The 20,200-nt window shown below is 43.6% G+C and overlaps 2 non-coding genes and 1 pseudogene across 2 annotated transcripts; all 3 read right to left on the bottom strand.

Moving 5' to 3' along the window:
• Positions 1-1,270: 1,270 nt before the first annotated feature.
• Positions 1,271-1,386, bottom strand: LOC138361255 (5S ribosomal RNA; annotated as a pseudogene).
• Positions 1,387-9,553: 8,167 nt separating this feature from the next.
• Positions 9,554-9,672, bottom strand: LOC138361252 (5S ribosomal RNA). The gene has a single exon (XR_011226879.1). It is a non-coding gene; the product is annotated as a 5S ribosomal RNA (ribosomal RNA).
• Positions 9,673-17,966: 8,294 nt separating this feature from the next.
• LOC138361250 (5S ribosomal RNA) lies at positions 17,967-18,085 on the bottom strand. Its single transcript, XR_011226877.1, has one exon. It is a non-coding gene; the product is annotated as a 5S ribosomal RNA (ribosomal RNA).
• Between the last annotated feature and the right edge of the window lie 2,115 nt (positions 18,086-20,200).

Raw genomic sequence — 20,200 nt, 5'->3', positions numbered from 1 at the left:
AACTTTACTTTTATAACTAAAGTTGCACAATTATACCAACTCTATGGTGGCTGGGTGTAAGTGTGTGGCTGGTGTTTTGGAAGTCGCGAGTTCAAACGACCCAATGGGAATAATACTTTTTTTTTTTTTTTGCCATACAATCTTCCTAATACTATTATGTAGGTTTGTGTGTGTGTTTTTTTTTTCATTCTTTGGTTTTATAGATGACATACATATTGACTCCTTTTACCGGTCCTTAATTAGGCTCTGGGGAAGCAATGGTGGTGGTGTGGTGGTGGTGGTGGTGGTGCATTTAAAACTAACCAAAAATCACCAGTTCTGGACGCGTCAATATCATATCCGCTTAATGTGTCTACAACCTAATTACTTAAAACTACACTATTTAATTCATTCATATCATGTGCATATTGGTCATTATGCTCATACAACCGACATCAAAATTTATTTTCATTATTAGAATCATACATTTCATCAAGTAATACAGATACAAAGAGATTTTCTTTCTGAGAAGACCGTTAGTATTGGCTTGCAGGCAGGCAGCAGGCAGGCATTTGAGGGTTATTATTTCGCCTGTTGATTGGGGGAGGGTTGATGTGTTAGGGGGTTTTCGGTTAGATGTGGTGGTGGTGATTGGTGGTGGTTGGTGATTGGTGGTGATTGGTGGTGATTGGTGTGGTGGTGGTGGTGGTAGTATGGTGGGAGTTGGGGTGGGGGGGTGGGGGGGGGGGGGTGGGAGGGAAGGGGAGGGGGGAATGATGGTCTGTGGATTCCTTCTCCGTACCCTTTACATATAAGCAAAAATATGCCTTCTTGTGGGTATAGAAACATTAACACAAATTATATCAGTAACTGATATTGTAGCCTTTTAAACAGAAAAGATTTGTACATACAAATACTTTTTAATTATCATTTATTTGTGGAAATGGCATTTACGTCATTAAATTGATACCTCAGCATCAAGCTAGTGTCCTGCAGCAGTGGTCCAGTGGTAAAGTGTATATAAGTGATGCGTATTCTTGGAGTTGCGAGTTCAAACCCGGATTAAGCTATATATATATATATATATATATACAACATGTTTTGTTTTGGTTGTTGTTTTTGTATAAAGCCTCACACAATATCTATATTAAGCGAGTTTGTTTTAAACATGACATACATATTAATTCATTTTACCAGGCCTTATTCCACACAACTCCGTGAATTTCCCGTGGAGCCAGCCATTCAAACAAAAAACAAACGAAACAAAACAAAACAAAACAAAAAACATTATTGCCAACAGCATTTGGTGTTCCCAGGCGGTCACCCATCCAAGTACTAACCAAACCCAACGTTGCTTAACTTCGCTGATCGGACGAGACGGTGTTCTCAACGTGTGTGGCCGTTGGCATGAGACTGCCTACACATTGTGGCTAATAACCAACTCTTTTAAGTCATCGCGGCAGGATACGGACCTGCTTGTGGTGTCTTAATGGTAATTGTATCCTAACATATTTTTGTCTCCTTGGCATGGATATTTAACATCGTTTATTCAGTCTTGGGTTTATGTTCTTTCGCCATTTACAGACATTTTACATCTACCTACTTCCTCAGCCTGCCCTGCCAATTTCTAATGAATTTGTGGATTTTCTTTTGTAATACAAACATGTGTGTGCTCATCTGCTCTTCAGTTTTTATGATATTTGTCTCATCTGTCCTGCTTTATGATACTTTTACAAAGAACATGAACAAATGCTTCTATTTTAGAGAAGATATGGGATCCAGGTTTCGGAGCCGTAAAACCAACCGTCGTGATTGGTGGACGAGTTGCCAGGTTGCAGCTTCTGTACCGTGCCGGCACATAAATAGGTTCGGCTCAAGCGGCGGCAGCATCATTCCCCCGTGACTGTCTGAGCGTCTCTCATCACCTTGGTTGGTTCATCATCATCATGGTAGAAGCAAAGCCTACCAAGAAGGCTGCGGCTGCTGCTGCTGCTGTGGTGGCCACCACCAGGAAACCTCGCGTCCAGGTTGCTCACCCGAAAACTAGTCAAATGGTTCTAGCCGCGGTCGCAGCACTCAAAGACCGTAAGGGCTCGTCTCTACAAGCAATCAAGAAGTACGTTTGTTGCCAACAACAAAGTCGAGGCTGCCAAGATCGCCATTTACATCCGAAGATTTCTCAAGAAAGCAGTGGCTGACGGCATTCTTGTTCAGACCAAGGGAAGTGGAGCTAGTGGATCATTCAAGCTGGCCGTAGCAGAGAAGAGGGCCGTTCTAACTCCCAAGAAAGCCACCACAACCAAGAAACCATCTACAGCAGCAAAGAAGGCCGTGGTAACTCCCAAGAAAGCCGCCACAAGCAACAAACCACCTACAGCCTTGAAAAAGAAGCAGCAGCAGCAGCTTGTTGTTGGGAACAAAAAGCCCAAAATAAAGAGAGCTTCAAAATCTCCCAAACCACCCAAGGCAAAGAAAGCTGTCAAAAAACAACAAAGGCAAAATAAACGACGACATGCAAGCAGCATGAATACACATGACAATAAACATCCAGGCCTCCCCCCTCAGTGGAGGGGCCTCATATGATTCCAAAAAGAGTTTAGTTTTGTAGACAAATAAATCATTACTTTTGGGGTAGATTTACTCTGTATATATATATATATATATATATATATATATATATATATATATATATATATATATATATATATATATATATATATATATATATATATATATATATATCATATACATACATGGGTGAGGTGATATGGTACCAAAGTTTTGGGTAAGGTGATTGACATTTACACAAGATAAAACACGAACCAATGGGAATAAAAACATAAGAATGGAAGTAACTGCAGAAGGCCTATTGGCCCATAACACAAGCACTTCCTCTTGATGCTTCTATATTGGTTTTCAGAGTCTTGAAGCTATAATATATATATATATATTATATATATATATATATATATATATATATATATATATATATATATATATATATATATATATATATATATATATACACACAAAACTAAATAGTCTTGTTAGACAAATTGCCCCTATTAGAGGCAAGTTGACTAACAAGCCGAATGACTGGCAATTGTTTTGAATTTGAGTTAAATCTAACATAGAAATGTAATCAAACCTAACCTAACCTATGCTAACCCAAGCTAAGCTAACCTAACCTAACCTAAGCTAACCCAAGCTAAGCTAAGCTAACCTAACCTAACCTAACCTAACCTAACCTAAGCTAATCTAACCTAACCTAACCCAGCAATTCATGATCTTAATATAATACTGTTAATTGGATAAACCAATTTGGAAAGAAATGTTCGAAAATAACAAAATTAACTGTGCTTGTTAGGAAAATTGGGCCTTGCATACTTGTCCCAATAGTGTGGTTCTCGCTTTTAGGTACGACATAAACGTATACCTAAGTTGAGAGAGAAAAAGATTCTCACTCAAACATGCATATCGATTGCCAGTCCTGAATTCTGGGTAAATATTCGTGTCCTCCCTTTTCATTTACCATCATTTGGATACTATCAAAACAGCTCTGAGAAGGATAAAATGAATAAAACGGGTAGCTCCCTCATGTAAAAAGGAAGAGTTGGGAAAGATCTCTCTCTCTCTCTCTCTCCCCCTCACACCCCCCCCCCCCCCCACCAATGATCCTGCTCTGCTAGTATATAACGTAACAAACCTTCCCCCCCCCCCTCCCCAATCAGAGTCCCTTTAAGCATGCGAGGATAAAAAATAGATTTCATAAGACCCAATGTGCTAGCTGATATCAAAACAATTTATGTTATCGTCTATTAAGCCCTTCAGTAAAAAAGTATAGGGACCTAATTAGGTCCCGTTTTGAGGTGGTGGTGGGTGGAATCGATGGATTAGCCAAGCTCTTATCCGCCGAATCCGTAGAGGGTACGACCCTGGCGCTTCAGAGCGTACACCACGTCCATGGCAGTGACGGTCTTCCTCTTGGCGTGTTCCGTGTAGGTTACAGCATCACGGATGACGTTCTCGAGGAACACCTTCAGGACGCCACGGGTCTCTTCGTAGATGAGACCCGAAATACGCTTGACGCCGCCACGACGAGCTAAGCGACGAATAGCGGGCTTGGTGATGCCCTGGATGTTGTCACGTAGCACCTTACGATGACGCTTGGCGCCACCCTTTCCGAGTCCCTTGCCTCCCTTGCCGCGTCCAGTCATGGTGTTGTAGTTGTGTGAATCGAATTGATCGAATGCCCGCACGATTTCCCGACTATATCCCATCAAGCGGACGTACTAGTAGCATTGCAACTCCTGCCTGCCCTTACTTTACGCTTGTGGTCGAGTAGACACGGCTTTCTCACAACGCTTTCAAAACTGCAGTTGCCTACTCGTCTGTTTCACGTCCCTGTGAAATGACTTTTGCACAAATCCAAAAAATAGAGCAAAATCAGCGATAATAGTGATTGAGGTGAGCCGCCTGTTGGCTGCAGCCAGAGGAAGGAGGGGAGGGGCAACGGGGTGACGTAGGCGAGTCGAGCAGCCAATGGCGCTCGAGCAAGCGCCTCGAGACGGCGTATATAAGCAAAAATTTTTCGGCGCCGGCCATCACAAACCACAGTTGTTCACCATGGCTCGCACCAAGCAGACTGCTCGCAAGTCCACGGGAGGCAAGGCTCCTCGTAAGCAGCTGGCCACCAAGGCAGCACGCAAGTCTGCTCCTGCCACAGGGGGTGTGAAGAAGCCTCACCGTTACAGGCCCGGAACGGTCGCCCTGCGTGAGATCCGTCGTTACCAGAAGAGCACCGAGTTGCTCATCAGGAAACTTCCCTTCCAGCGTCTGGTGCGCGAGATTGCCCAGGACTTCAAGACCGATCTTCGCTTCCAGTCGTCTGCCGTCATGGCTTTACAGGAGGCATCCGAGGCTTACCTGGTCGGTCTCTTCGAGGACACTAACCTCTGTGCCATCCACGCCAAGCGTGTCACCATCATGCCAAAGGACATTCAGCTTGCTCGCCGTATCCGTGGAGAGCGTGCATAAGCTAAATCGACCACCCTAGTATACACCAAACTCGGCCCTTCTCAGGGCCAAAATATCCTTCTAAGGAGATTTCAGACATTCCTAGCATCAGTCATATGAATTAACCTTCATCTACACATATAATAAATAAATAAATAAATAAACAAATACACTAATTTAGGTGTCATACATACACGTGATATCAATAAATCAAGTCATTTGTAGTACAACCTGTTCTCTTACAAACAAAACGCCGTCGCTTTTCGCTCTTATGCACTGTCAAGGATCACCCACCCCCCCCCCCCCCAAAATAAAAATTGTCATACTGTACTAGAAATAAAAGCAGCTTGTATAAGTGACATACTGTCCAGTCCTGTTTTATTCTGTTTTCGGTCCTCTGGCTTAATCTGTTAAGTTAGGAGATGACATTTTAAATTAACCGTTTTCTTGACATTTTCAAACCTAAGAGGGTGGCCTGCATAGTAATCCTAATGTGGAACATAACAATGAATCTCTAATCTCTAGAAAAAAGATACCGAGTGCTTATATGTGTTGAGAGAGAGAGAGAGAGAGAGAGAGAGAGAGAGAGAGAGAGAGAGAGAGAGAGAGAGAGAGAGAGAGAGAGAGAGAGAGAGAGAGAGACAGACAGACAGACAGACAGACAGACAGACAGACAGACAGACAGACAGACAGACAGACAGACAGACAGACAGACAGACAGACAGACAGACAGACAGACAGACAGACAGACAGAGACTGAGAGAGAGAAACACACACAGACAGTTTCATAAATATTCTCATTTTATAGCTATTTGCTTTCAGTGACAGAGGTTTTTGTTATAATAGTATTGGTGTCTAACACTCACAATCTCTTTAGAAATTAAAGTGTGGCTCCAATGGAGCCGAGTTTGTTGGTTTGAGGCCAAGCCACCACCACAGGGCAGTAAGTAAGCCGTTTACTTGGAGGAGGTGTACTTGGTGACGGCCTTAGTGCCCTCAGAGACGGCGTGCTTGGCCAGTTCTCCGGGCAACAGGAGCCTTACAGCCGTCTGGATCTCCCGACTGGTAATGGTGGAACGCTTGTTGTAGTGGGCCAGGCGAGAAGCCTCGGCGGCGATGCGCTCAAAGATGTCGTTCACGAACGAGTTCATGATCGACATGGCTTTGGAAGAGATACCAGTGTCGGGGTGGACCTGCTTCAGCACTTTGTAGATGTAGATGCTGTAGCTCTCCTTCCTCCTGCGCTTCTTTTTCTTATCGCCCTTGGCAATGGCCTTCTGGGCCTTTCCGGCCTTCTTGGCAGCCTTTCCAGATGCCTTGGGTGGCATGATGATGCTCGTGCTGGCTGGCGTTGCAGTACAATAATGAACTTTTGCGCGAGTCGAGCTTTCCTTTTATATCCCGCTCGCGACTCAGCTCAGAGCGGGTCGCGTGGCGGAGCGCGCTGATTGGTCAGTGGCGGACTCCCTTGATCCTGAGCGGGGTATATAACACGAAGCTCGATCTGCGGGCCGGCATTAAAACACCACAAACCCACAACAGCAGCAGCAATGTCAGGACGCGGCAAGGGAGGCAAAGTGAAGGGCAAGTCAAAGTCTCGCTCCAGCAGGGCCGGACTTCAGTTCCCCGTGGGCAGAATTCACCGTCTGCTGCGTAAGGGCAACTACGCCGAACGCGTCGGTGCTGGCGCTCCTGTCTACCTGGCAGCCGTCATGGAATACCTCGCTGCCGAAGTTCTCGAGCTCGCCGGTAACGCCGCACGTGACAACAAGAAGACCCGTATCATCCCACGTCACTTGCAGTTGGCCATCCGCAACGACGAAGAACTCAACAAACTTCTGTCTGGCGTAACCATTGCACAGGGAGGTGTTCTTCCAAACATTCAGGCAGTTCTTTTGCCAAAGAAGACAGAGAAGAAGTAAGCACTTCTGCCACCCACCGCGACAAATACCATAACCAGGCTCCATCCGGAGCCACACACACTTTAATAGAGAGATTCAAGTAGACAATCAACTTTCAAACATTAATAATAACATTTATATTGATTTCATTTGGAATGTGTACATAACAAACAAACAAAACAAAATTATAGGGGATATTCAGCATCACTTGGAATATTAACCAATCATATAAATCCAATATATATTTTATATTTTACTTTAAGCGAGGAATTCATATTCTATCCATTTTTAATCATACAAATGAACAAAAGCAATTCTTCACTAGACGTAATGAATGAATAAATGATCAAGGTTTTAATGTGTTTCATGAATATATATATATATATATATATATATATATATATATATATATATATATATATATATATATATATATATATATATATATATATATATTAATACTTGTGAACCAGAATATGTTTGAGCAGCAGCGATCGTGCCTGCCATTGGCCGAAGTGCAACAATTCAAATAATTTAAAGGGCCTGCTCGGGTATATAAGAGAGGCTGGGAGACTGGGGCCGGTGGTGGGTGATGGGTGATGAGTGATGGTGTGGTGTGGTGTGGTGTGGTGTGGTGTGGTGTTGTTAAGAGTTGATTTACGGCCAGCCAGCCAGCCAGCCAGCCAGCCAGCTGCAGCCAAGGCAGGGCAAGGCAAGGCAAGGCAAGGCAGGCAGGCAGGCAGGCAGGCAGGCAGGCAGGCAGGCAGGCAGGCAGGCAGGCAGCCAGGCAGCCAGGCAGCCAGACAGGCAGGCAGGCAGGCAGGCAGGCAGGCAGGCAGGCAGGCAGGCAGGCAGGCAGGCAGGCAGGCAGGCAGCCAGGCAGGCAGGCAGGCAGGCAGGCAGGCAGGCAGCAGGCAGCCAGGCAGGCAGGCAGGCAGGCAGGCAGGCAGCAGCCAGCCAGCCAGCCAGCCAGCCAGCCAGCCAGCCAGCCAGCCAGCCAGCCAGCCAGCCAGCCAGCCAGCCAGCCAGCCAGCCAGCCAGCAGCCAGCCAGCCAGCCAGCCAGCCAGCCACTCCCACTTTGTATTTATATGCATTCAATTTATATTCAAACATTATATATGTTAAGGGCCTTGTTTTAGTGTTTATTTTAAAAATGACAAACATCGAGTCATTTTACCAGTCCTTTAGCGTTAACGGTGATGCATTTTAAAACTGAACATAAATCGCCTTTTCTGGATATATCAAATATCGAATCCGCTTAATGTGCCTACAATTCAATCATTCAAAAAATACATAATTTACATCAAGCCTTTTCATAGAACAGACAATAAGATTTGTACATGCAAAATAAAAAAAAAAATCCTTTAAGTTATCAATACAATGTGAGAAAACTTTACTTTTATAACTAAAGTTGCACAATTATACCAACTCTATGGTGGCTGGGTTGTAAGGTGTGTGGCTGGTGTTTTGGAAGTCGCGAGTTCAAACGACCCAATGGGAATAATACTTTTTTTTTTTTGCCATACAATCTTCCTAATACTATTATGTAGGTTTGTGTGTGTGTTTTTTTTATTCATTCTTTGGTTTTATAGATGACATACATATTGACTCCTTTTACCGGTCCTTAATTAGGCTCTGGGGAAGCAATGGTGGTGGTGGTGGTGGTGGTGCATTTAAAACTAAACCAAAAATCACCAGTTCTGGACGCGTCAAATATCATATCCGCTTAATGTGTCTACAACCTAATTACTTAAAACTACACTATTTAATTCATTCATATCATGTGCATATTGGTCATTATGCTCATACAACCGACATCAAAATTTATTTTCATTATTAGAATCATACATTTCATCAAGTAATACAGATACAAAGAGATTTTCTTTCTGAGAAGACCGTTAGTATTGGCTTGCAGGCAGGCAGGCAGGCAGGCATTTGAGGGTTATTATTTCGCCTGTTGATTGGGGGGAGGGTTGATGTGTTAGGGGGTTTTCGGTTAGATGTGGTGGTGGTGATTGGTGGTGGTGGTGATTGGTGGTGATTGGTGGTGATTGGTGGTGGTGGTGGTGGTGGTAGTAGGTGGGAGTTGGGGGTGGGGGGGTGGGGGGGGGGGGGGGGGGGGGGAGGGAAGGGGAGGGGAATGATGGTCTGTGGATTCCTTCTCCGTACCCTTTACATATAAGCAAAAATATGCCTTCTTGTGGGTATAGAAACATTAACACAAATTATATCAGTAACTGATATTGTAGCCTTTTAAACAGAAAAGATTTGTACATACAAATACTTTTTAATTATCATTTATTTGTGGAAATGGCATTTACGTCATTAAATTGATACCTCAGCATCAAGCTAGTGTCCTGCAGCAGTGGTCCAGTGGTAAAGTGTATATAAGTGATGCGTATTCTTGGAGTTGCGAGTTCAAACCCGGATTAAGCTATATATATATATATATATATACAACATGTTTTGTTTTGGTTGTTTGTTTTTGTATAAAGCCTCACACAATATCTATATTAAGCGAGTTTGTTTTAAACATGACATACATATTAATTCATTTTACCAGGCCTTATTCCACACAACTCCGTGAATTTCCCGTGGAGCCAGCCATTCAAACAAAAACAAACGAAACAAAACAAAACAAAACAAAAAACATTATTGCCAACAGCATTTGGTGTTCCCAGGCGGTCACCCATCCAAGTACTAACCAAACCCAACGTTGCTTAACTTCGCTGATCGGACGAGAAGCGGTGTTCTCAACGTGGTGTGGCCGTTGGCATGAGACTGCCTACACATTGTGGCTAATAACCAACTCTTTTAAGTCATCGCGGCAGGATACGGACCTGCTTGTGGTGTCTTAATGGTAATTGTATCCTAACATATTTTTGTCTCCTTGGCATGGATATTTAACATCGTTTATTCAGTCTTGGGTTTATGTTCTTTCGCCATTTACAGACATTTTACATCTACCTACTTCCTCAGCCTGCCCTGCCAATTTCTAATGAATTTGTGGATTTTCTTTTGTAATACAAACATGTGTGTGCTCATCTGCTCTTCAGTTTTTATGATATTTGTCTCATCTGTCCTGCTTTATGATACTTTTACAAAGAACATGAACAAATGCTTCTATTTTAGAGAAGATATGGGATCCAGGTTTCGGAGCCGTAAAACCAACCGTCGTGATTGGTGGACGAGTTGCCAGGTTGCAGCTTCTGTACCGTGCCGGCACATAAATAGGTTCGGCTCAAGCGGCGGCAGCATCATTCCCCCGTGACTGTCTGAGCGTCTCTCATCACCTTGGTTGGTTCATCATCATCATGGTAGAAGCAAAGCCTACCAAGAAGGCTGCGGCTGCTGCTGCTGCTGTGGTGGCCACCACCAGGAAACCTCGCGTCCAGGTTGCTCACCCGAAAACTAGTCAAATGGTTCTAGCCGCGGTCGCAGCACTCAAAGACCGTAAGGGCTCGTCTCTACAAGCAATCAAGAAGTACGTTGTTGCCAACAACAAAGTCGAGGCTGCCAAGATCGCCATTTACATCCGAAGATTTCTCAAGAAAGCAGTGGCTGACGGCATTCTTGTTCAGACCAAGGGAAGTGGAGCTAGTGGATCATTCAAGCTGGCCGTAGCAGAGAAGAGGGCCGTTCTAACTCCCAAGAAAGCCACCACAACCAAGAAACCATCTACAGCAGCAAAGAAGGCCGTGGTAACTCCCAAGAAAGCCGCCACAAGCAACAAACCACCTACAGCCTTGAAAAAGAAGCAGCAGCAGCAGCTTGTTGTTGGGAACAAAAAGCCCAAAATAAAGAGAGCTTCAAAATCTCCCAAACCACCCAAGGCAAAGAAAGCTGTCAAAAAAACAACAAAGGCAAAATAAACGACGACATGCAAGCAGCATGAATACACATGACAATAAACATCCAGGCCTCCCCCCTCAGTGGAGGGGCCTCATATGATTCCAAAAAAGAGTTTAGTTTTGTAGACAAATAAATCATTACTTTTGGGGTAGATTTACTCTGTATATTATATATATATATATATATATATATATATATATATATATATATATATATATATATATATATATATATATATATATATATACATACATGGGTGAGGTGATATGGTACCAAAGTTTTGGGTAAGGTGATTGACATTTACACAAGATAAAACACGAACCAATGGGAATAAAAACATAAGAATGGAAGTAACTGCAGAAGGCCTATTGGCCCATAACACAAGCACTTCCTCTTGATGCTTCTATATTGGTTCAGAGTCTTGAAGCTATAATATATATATATATATATATATATATATATATATATATATATATATATATATATATATATATATATATATATATATATATATATATATATATATACACACAAAACTAAATAGTCTTGTTAGACAAATTGCCCCTATTAGAGGCAAGTTGACTAACAAGCCGAATGACTGGCAATTGTTTTGAATTTGAGTTAAATCTAACATAGAAATGTAATCAAACCTAACCTAACCTATGCTAACCCAAGCTAAGCTAACCTAACCTAACCTAAGCTAACCCAAGCTAAGCTAAGCTAACCTAACCTAACCTAACCTAACCTAACCTAAGCTAATCTAACCTAACCTAACCCAGCAATTCATGATCTTAATATAATACTGTTAATTGGATAAACCAATTTGGAAAGAAATGTTCGAAAATAACAAAATTAACTGTGCTTGTTAGGAAAATTGGGCCTTGCATACTTGTCCCAATAGTGTGGTTCTCGCTTTTAGGTACGACATAAACGTATACCTAAGTTGAGAGAGAAAAAGATTCTCACTCAAACATGCATATCGATTGCCAGTCCTGAATTCTGGGTAAATATTCGTGTCCTCCCTTTTCATTTACCATCATTTGGATACTATCAAAACAGCTCTGAGAAGGATAAAATGAATAAAACGGGTAGCTCCCTCATGTAAAAAGGAAGAGTTGGGAAAGATCTCTCTCTCTCTCTCTCTCCCCTCCCCCTCACACCCCCCCCCCCCCCACCAATGATCCTGCTCTGCTAGTATATAACGTAACAAACCTTCCCCCCCCCCCCTCCCCAATCAGAGTCCCTTTAAGCATGCGAGGATAAAAAATAGATTTCATAAGACCCAATGTGCTAGCTGATATCAAAACAATTTATGTTATCGTCTATTAAGCCCTTCAGTAAAAAAGTATAGGGACCTAATTAGGTCCCGTTTTGAGGTGGTGGTGGGTGGAATCGATGGATTAGCCAAGCTCTTATCCGCCGAATCCGTAGAGGGTACGACCCTGGCGCTTCAGAGCGTACACCACGTCCATGGCAGTGACGGTCTTCCTCTTGGCGTGTTCCGTGTAGGTTACAGCATCACGGATGACGTTCTCGAGGAACACCTTCAGGACGCCACGGGTCTCTTCGTAGATGAGACCCGAAATACGCTTGACGCCGCCACGACGAGCTAAGCGACGAATAGCGGGCTTGGTGATGCCCTGGATGTTGTCACGTAGCACCTTACGATGACGCTTGGCGCCACCCTTTCCGAGTCCCTTGCCTCCCTTGCCGCGTCCAGTCATGGTGTTGTAGTTGTGTGAATCGAATTGATCGAATGCCCGCACGATTTCCCGACTATATCCCATCAAGCGGACGTACTAGTAGCATTGCAACTCCTGCCTGCCCTTACTTTACGCTTGTGGTCGAGTAGACACGGCTTTCTCACAACGCTTTCAAAACTGCAGTTGCCTACTCGTCTGTTTCACGTCCCTGTGAAATGACTTTTGCACAAATCCAAAAAATAGAGCAAAATCAGCGATAATAGTGATTGAGGTGAGCCGCCTGTTGGCTGCAGCCAGAGGAAGGAGGGGAGGGGCAACGGGGTGACGTAGGCGAGTCGAGCAGCCAATGGCGCTCGAGCAAGCGCCTCGAGACGGCGTATATAAGCAAAAATTTTTCGGCGCCGGCCATCACAAACCACAGTTGTTCACCATGGCTCGCACCAAGCAGACTGCTCGCAAGTCCACGGGAGGCAAGGCTCCTCGTAAGCAGCTGGCCACCAAGGCAGCACGCAAGTCTGCTCCTGCCACAGGGGGTGTGAAGAAGCCTCACCGTTACAGGCCCGGAACGGTCGCCCTGCGTGAGATCCGTCGTTACCAGAAGAGCACCGAGTTGCTCATCAGGAAACTTCCCTTCCAGCGTCTGGTGCGCGAGATTGCCCAGGACTTCAAGACCGATCTTCGCTTCCAGTCGTCTGCCGTCATGGCTTTACAGGAGGCATCCGAGGCTTACCTGGTCGGTCTCTTCGAGGACACTAACCTCTGTGCCATCCACGCCAAGCGTGTCACCATCATGCCAAAGGACATTCAGCTTGCTCGCCGTATCCGTGGAGAGCGTGCATAAGCTAAATCGACCACCCTAGTATACACCAAACCTCGGCCCTTCTCAGGGCCAAAATATCCTTCTAAGGAGATTTCAGACATTCCTAGCATCAGTCATATGAATTAACCTTCATCTACACATATAATAAATAATAAATAAATAAACAAATACACTAATTTAGGTGTCATACATACACGTGATATCAATAAATCAAGTCATTTGTATACAACCTGTTCTCTTACAAACAAAACGCCGTCGCTTTCGCTCTTATGCACTGTCAAGGATCACCCACCCCCCCCCCCCAAAATAAAAATTGTCATACTGTACTAGAAATAAAGCAGCTTGTATAAGTGACATACTGTCCAGTCCTGTTTTATTCTGTTTTCGGTCCTCTGGCTTAATCTGTTAAGTTAGGGAGATGACATTTTAAATTAACCGTTTTCTTGACATTTTCAAACCTAAGAGGGTGGCCTGCATAGTAATCCTAATGTGGAACATAACAATGAATCTCTAATCTCTAGAAAAAAGATACCGAGTGCTTATATTGTTGAGAGAGAGAGAGAGAGAGAGAGAGAGAGAGAGAGAGAGAGAGAGAGAGAGAGAGAGAGAGAGAGAGAGAGAGAGAGAGAGAGAGAGAGACAGACAGACAGACAGACAGACAGACAGACAGACAGACAGACAGACAGACAGACAGACAAGACAGACAGACAGACAGACAGACAGACAGACAGACAGACAGACAGACAGACTGAGAGAGAGAAACACACACAGACAGTTTCATAAATATTCTCATTTTATAGCTATTTGCTTTCAGTGACAGAGGTTTTTGTTATAATAGTATTGGTGTCTAACACTCACAATCTCTTTAGAAATTAAAGTGTGGCTCCAATGGAGCCGAGTTTGTTGGTTTGAGGCCAAGCCACCACCACAGGGCAGTAAGTAAGCCGTTTACTTGGAGGAGGTGTACTTGGTGACGGCCTTAGTGCCCTCAGAGACGGCGTGCTTGGCCAAGTTCTCCGGGCAACAGGAGCCTTACAGCCGTCTGGATCTCCCGACTGGTAATGGTGGAACGCTTGTTGTAGTGGGCCAGGCGAGAAGCCTCGGCGGCGATGCGCTCAAAGATGTCGTTCACGAACGAGTTCATGATCGACATGGCTTTGGAAGAGATACCAGTGTCGGGGTGGACCTGCTTCAGCACTTTGTAGATGTAGATGCTGTAGCTCTCCTTCCTCCTGCGCTTCTTTTTCTTATCGCCCTTGGCAATGGCCTTCTGGGCCTTTCCGGCCTTCTTGGCAGCCTTTCCAGATGCCTTGGGTGGCATGATGATGCTCGTGCTGGCTGGCGTTGCAGTACAATAATGAACTTTTGCGCGAGTCGAGCTTTCCTTTTATATCCCGCTCGCGACTCAGCTCAGAGCGGGTCGCGTGGCGGAGCGCGCTGATTGGTCAGTGGCGGACTCCCTTGATCCTGAGCGGGGTATATACACGAAGCTCGATCTGCGGGCCGGCATTAAAACACCACAAACCCACAACAGCAGCAGCAATGTCAGGACGCGCAAGGGAGGCAAAGTGAAGGGCAAGTCAAAGTCTCGCTCCAGCAGGGCCGGACTTCAGTTCCCCGTGGGCAGAATTCACCGTCTGCTGCGTAAGGGCAACTACGCCGAACGCGTCGGTGCTGGCGCTCCTGTCTACCTGGCAGCCGTCATGGAATACCTCGCTGCCGAAGTTCTCGAGCTCGCCGGTAACGCCGCACGTGACAACAAGAAGACCCGTATCATCCCACGTCACTTGCAGTTGGCCATCCGCAACGACGAAGAACTCAACAAACTTCTGTCTGGCGTAACCATTGCACAGGGAGGTGTTCTTCCAAACATTCAGGCAGTTCTTTTGCCAAAGAAGACAGAGAAGAAGTAAGCACTTCTGCCACCCACCGCGACAAATACCATAACCAGGCTCCATCCGGAGCCACACACACTTTAATAGAGAGATTCAAGTAGACAATCAACTTTCAAACATTAATAATAACATTTATATTGATTTCATTTGGAATGTGTACATAACAAACAAACAAAACAAAATTATAGGGGATATTCAGCATCACTTGGAATATTAACCAATCATATAAATCCAATATATATTTTATATTTTACTTTAAGCGAGGAATTCATATTCTATCCATTTTTAATCATACAAATGAACAAAAGCAATTCTTCACTAGACGTAATGAATGAATAAATGATCAAGGTTTTAATGTGTTTCATGAATATATATATATATATATATATATATATATATATATATATATATATATATATATATATATATATATATATATATATATATATATATATATATATATATATATATATATATATATATATATATATTAATACTTGTGAACCAGAATATGTTTGAGCAGCAGCGATCGTGCCTGCCATTGGCCGAAGTGCAACAATTCAAATAATTTAAAGGGCCTGCTCGGGTATATAAGAGAGGCTGGGAGACTGGGGCCGGTGGTGGGTGATGGGTGATGAGTGATGGTGTGGTGTGGTGTGGTGTGGTGTGGTGTGGTGTTGTTAAGAGTTGATTTACGGCCAGCCAGCCAGCCAGCCAGCCAGCCAGCTGCAGCCAAGGCAGGGCAAGGCAAGGCAAGGCAAGGCAAGGCAAGGCAGGCAGGCAGGCAGGCAGGCAGGCAGGCAGGCAGGCAGGCAGGCAGGCAGGCAGCCAGGCAGCCAGGCAGCCAGACAGGGCAGGCAGGCAGGCAGGCAGGCAGGCAGGCAGGCAGGCAGGCAGGCAGGCAGGCAGCCAGGCAGCCAGGCAGCCAGGCAGGCAGGCAGGCAGGCAGGCAGCCAGCCAGCCAGCCAGCCAGCCAGCCAGCCAGCCAGCCAGCCAGCCAGCCAGCCAGCCAGCCAGCCAGCCAGCCAGCCAGCCAGCCAGCCAGCCAGCCAGCCAGCCAGCCAGCCAGCCAGCCAGCCAGCCAGCCAGCCAGCCAGCCAGCCAGCCAGCCAGCCAGCCAGCCAGCCAGCCAGCCAGCCAGCCAGCCAGCCAGCCAGCCAGCCAGCCAGCCAGCCAGCCAGCCAGCCAGCCAGCCAGCCAGCCAGCCAGCCACTCCCACTTTGTATTTATATGCATTCAATTTATATTCAAACATTATATATGTTAAGGGCCTTGTTTTAGTGTTTATTTTAAAAATGACAAACATCGAGTCATTTTAACCAGTCCTTTAGCGTTAACGGTGATGCATTTTAAACTGAACATAAATCGCCTTTTCTGGATATATCAATATCGAATCCGCTTAATGTGCCTACAATTCAATCATTCAAAAAATACATAATTTACATCAAGCCTTTTCATAGAACAGACAATAAGATTTGTACATGCAAAATAAAAAAAAAAATCCTTTAAGTTATCAATACAATGTGAGAAAACTTTACTTTTATAACTAAAGTTGCACAATTATACCAACTCTATGGTGGCTGGGTTGTAAGGTGTGTGGCTGGTGTTTTGGAAGTCGCGAGTTCAAACGACCCAATGGGAATAATACTTTTTTTTTTTGCCATACAATCTTCCTAATACTATTATGTAGGTTTGTGTGTGTGTTTTTTTTATTCATTCTTTGGTTTTATAGATGACATACATATTGACTCCTTTTACCGGTCCTTAATTAGGCTCTGGGGAAGCAATGGTGGTGGTGGTGGTGGTGGTGGTGGTGCATTTAAAACTAAACCAAAAATCACCAGTTCTGGACGCGTCAAATATCATATCCGCTTAATGTGTCTACAACCTAATTACTTAAAACTACACTATTTAATTCATTCATATCATGTGCATATTGGTCATTATGCTCATACAACCGACATCAAAATTTATTTTCATTATTAGAATCATACATTTCATCAAGTAATACAGATACAAAGAGATTTTCTTTCTGAGAAGACCGTTAGTATTGGCTTGCAGGCAGGCAGGCAGGCAGGCAGGCAGGCATTTGAGGGTTATTATTTCGCCTGTTGATTGGGGGGAGGGTTGATGTGTTAGGGGGTTTTCGGTTAGATGTGGTGGTGGTGATTGGTGGTGGTGGTGATTGGTGGTGATTGGTGGTGATTGGTGGTGGTGGTGGTGGTGGTAGTAGGTGGGAGTTGGGGGTGGGGGGGGTGGGGAGGGAAGGGGAGGGGAATGATGGTCTGTGGATTCCTTCTCCGTACCCTTTACATATAAGCAAAAATATGCCTTCTTGTGGGTATAGAAACATTAACACAAATTATATCAGTAACTGATATTGTAGCCTTTTAAACAGAAAAGATTTGTACATACAAATACTTTTTAATTATCATTTATTTGTGGAAATGGCATTTACGTCATTAAATTGATACCTCAGCATCAAGCTAGTGTCCTGCAGCAGTGGTCCAGTGGTAAAGTGTATATAAGTGATGCGTATTCTTGGAGTTGCGAGTTCAAACCCGGATTAAGCTATATATATATATATATATATATATATACAACATGTTTTGTTTTGGTTGTTTGTTTTTGTATAAAGCCTCACACAATATCTATATTAAGCGAGTTTGTTTTAAACATGACATACATATTAATTCATTTTACCAGGCCTTATTCCACACAACTCCGTGAATTTCCCGTGGAGCCAGCCATTCAAACAAAAACAAACGAAACAAAACAAAACAAAACAAAAAACATTATTGCCAACAGCATTTGGTGTTCCCAGGCGGTCACCCATCCAAGTACTAACCAAACCCAACGTTGCTTAACTTCGCTGATCGGACGAGAAGCGGTGTTCTCAACGTGGTGTGGCCGTTGGCATGAGACTGCCTACACATTGTGGCTAATAACCAACTCTTTTAAGTCATCGCGGCAGGATACGGACCTGCTTGTGGTGTCTTAATGGTAATTGTATCCTAACATATTTTTGTCTCCTTGGCATGGATATTTAACATCGTTTATTCAGTCTTGGGTTTATGTTCTTTCGCCATTTACAGACATTTTACATCTACCTACTTCCTCAGCCTGCCCTGCCAATTTCTAATGAATTTGTGGATTTTCTTTTGTAATACAAACATGTGTGTGCTCATCTGCTCTTCAGTTTTTATGATATTTGTCTCATCTGTCCTGCTTTATGATACTTTTACAAAGAACATGAACAAATGCTTCTATTTTAGAGAAGATATGGGATCCAGGTTTCGGAGCCGTAAAACCAACCGTCGTGATTGGTGGACGAGTTGCCAGGTTGCAGCTTCTGTACCGTGCCGGCACATAAATAGGTTCGGCTCAAGCGGCGGCAGCATCATTCCCCCGTGACTGTCTGAGCGTCTCTCATCACCTTGGTTGGTTCATCATCATCATGGTAGAAGCAAAGCCTACCAAGAAGGCTGCGGCTGCTGCTGCTGCTGTGGTGGCCACCACCAGGAAACCTCGCGTCCAGGTTGCTCACCCGAAAACTAGTCAAATGGTTCTAGCCGCGGTCGCAGCACTCAAAGACCGTAAGGGCTCGTCTCTACAAGCAATCAAGAAGTACGTTGTTGCCAACAACAAAGTCGAGGCTGCCAAGATCGCCATTTACATCCGAAGATTTCTCAAGAAAGCAGTGGCTGACGGCATTCTTGTTCAGACCAAGGGAAGTGGAGCTAGTGGATCATTCAAGCTGGCCGTAGCAGAGAAGAGGGCCGTTCTAACTCCCAAGAAAGCCACCACAACCAAGAAACCATCTACAGCAGCAAAGAAGGCCGTGGTAACTCCCAAGAAAGCCGCCACAAGCAACAAACCACCTACAGCCTTGAAAAAGAAGCAGCAGCAGCAGCTTGTTGTTGGGAACAAAAAGCCCAAAATAAAGAGAGCTTCAAAATCTCCCAAACCACCCAAGGCAAAGAAAGCTGTCAAAAAAACAACAAAGGCAAAATAAACGACGACATGCAAGCAGCATGAATACACATGACAATAAACATCCAGGCCTCCCCCCCTCAGTGGAGGGGCCTCATATGATTCCAAAAAAGAGTTTAGTTTTGTAGACAAATAAATCATTACTTTTGGGGTAGATTTACTCTGTATATTATATATATATATATATATATATATATATATATATATATATATATATATATATATATATATATATATATATATATATATATATATATATACATACATACATGGGTGAGGTGATATGGTACCAAAGTTTTGGGTAAGGTGATTGACATTTACACAAGATAAAACACGAACCAATGGGAATAAAAACATAAGAATGGAAGTAACTGCAGAAGGCCTATTGGCCCATAACACAAGCACTTCCTCTTGATGCTTCTATATTGGTTCAGAGTCTTGAAGCTATAATAATATATATATATATATATATATATATATATATATATATATATATATATATATATATATATATATATATATATATATATATATATATATATATATATACACACAAAACTAAATAGTCTTGTTAGACAAATTGCCCCTATTAGAGGCAAGTTGACTAACAAGCCGAATGACTGGCAATTGTTTTGAATTTGAGTTAAATCTAACATAGAAATGTAATCAAACCTAACCTAACCTATGCTAACCCAAGCTAAGCTAACCTAACCTAACCTAAGCTAACCCAAGCTAAGCTAAGCTAACCTAACCTAACCTAACCTAACCTAACCTAAGCTAATCTAACCTAACCTAACCCAGCAATTCATGATCTTAATATAATACTGTTAATTGGATAAACCAATTTGGAAAGAAATGTTCGAAAATAACAAAATTAACTGTGCTTGTTAGGAAAATTGGGCCTTGCATACTTGTCCCAATAGTGTGGTTCTCGCTTTTAGGTACGACATAAACGTATACCTAAGTTGAGAGAGAAAAAGATTCTCACTCAAACATGCATATCGATTGCCAGTCCTGAATTCTGGGTAAATATTCGTGTC

Source organism: Procambarus clarkii, unplaced genomic scaffold (genome assembly GCF_040958095.1).
Source record: "Procambarus clarkii isolate CNS0578487 unplaced genomic scaffold, FALCON_Pclarkii_2.0 HiC_scaffold_267, whole genome shotgun sequence".
In the NCBI taxonomy this organism is placed as follows: domain Eukaryota; kingdom Metazoa; phylum Arthropoda; class Malacostraca; order Decapoda; family Cambaridae; genus Procambarus; species Procambarus clarkii.
The sequence above is the reverse complement of the archived record's forward strand: the minus strand, read 5'-3'. Positions and strand labels throughout refer to the sequence as shown.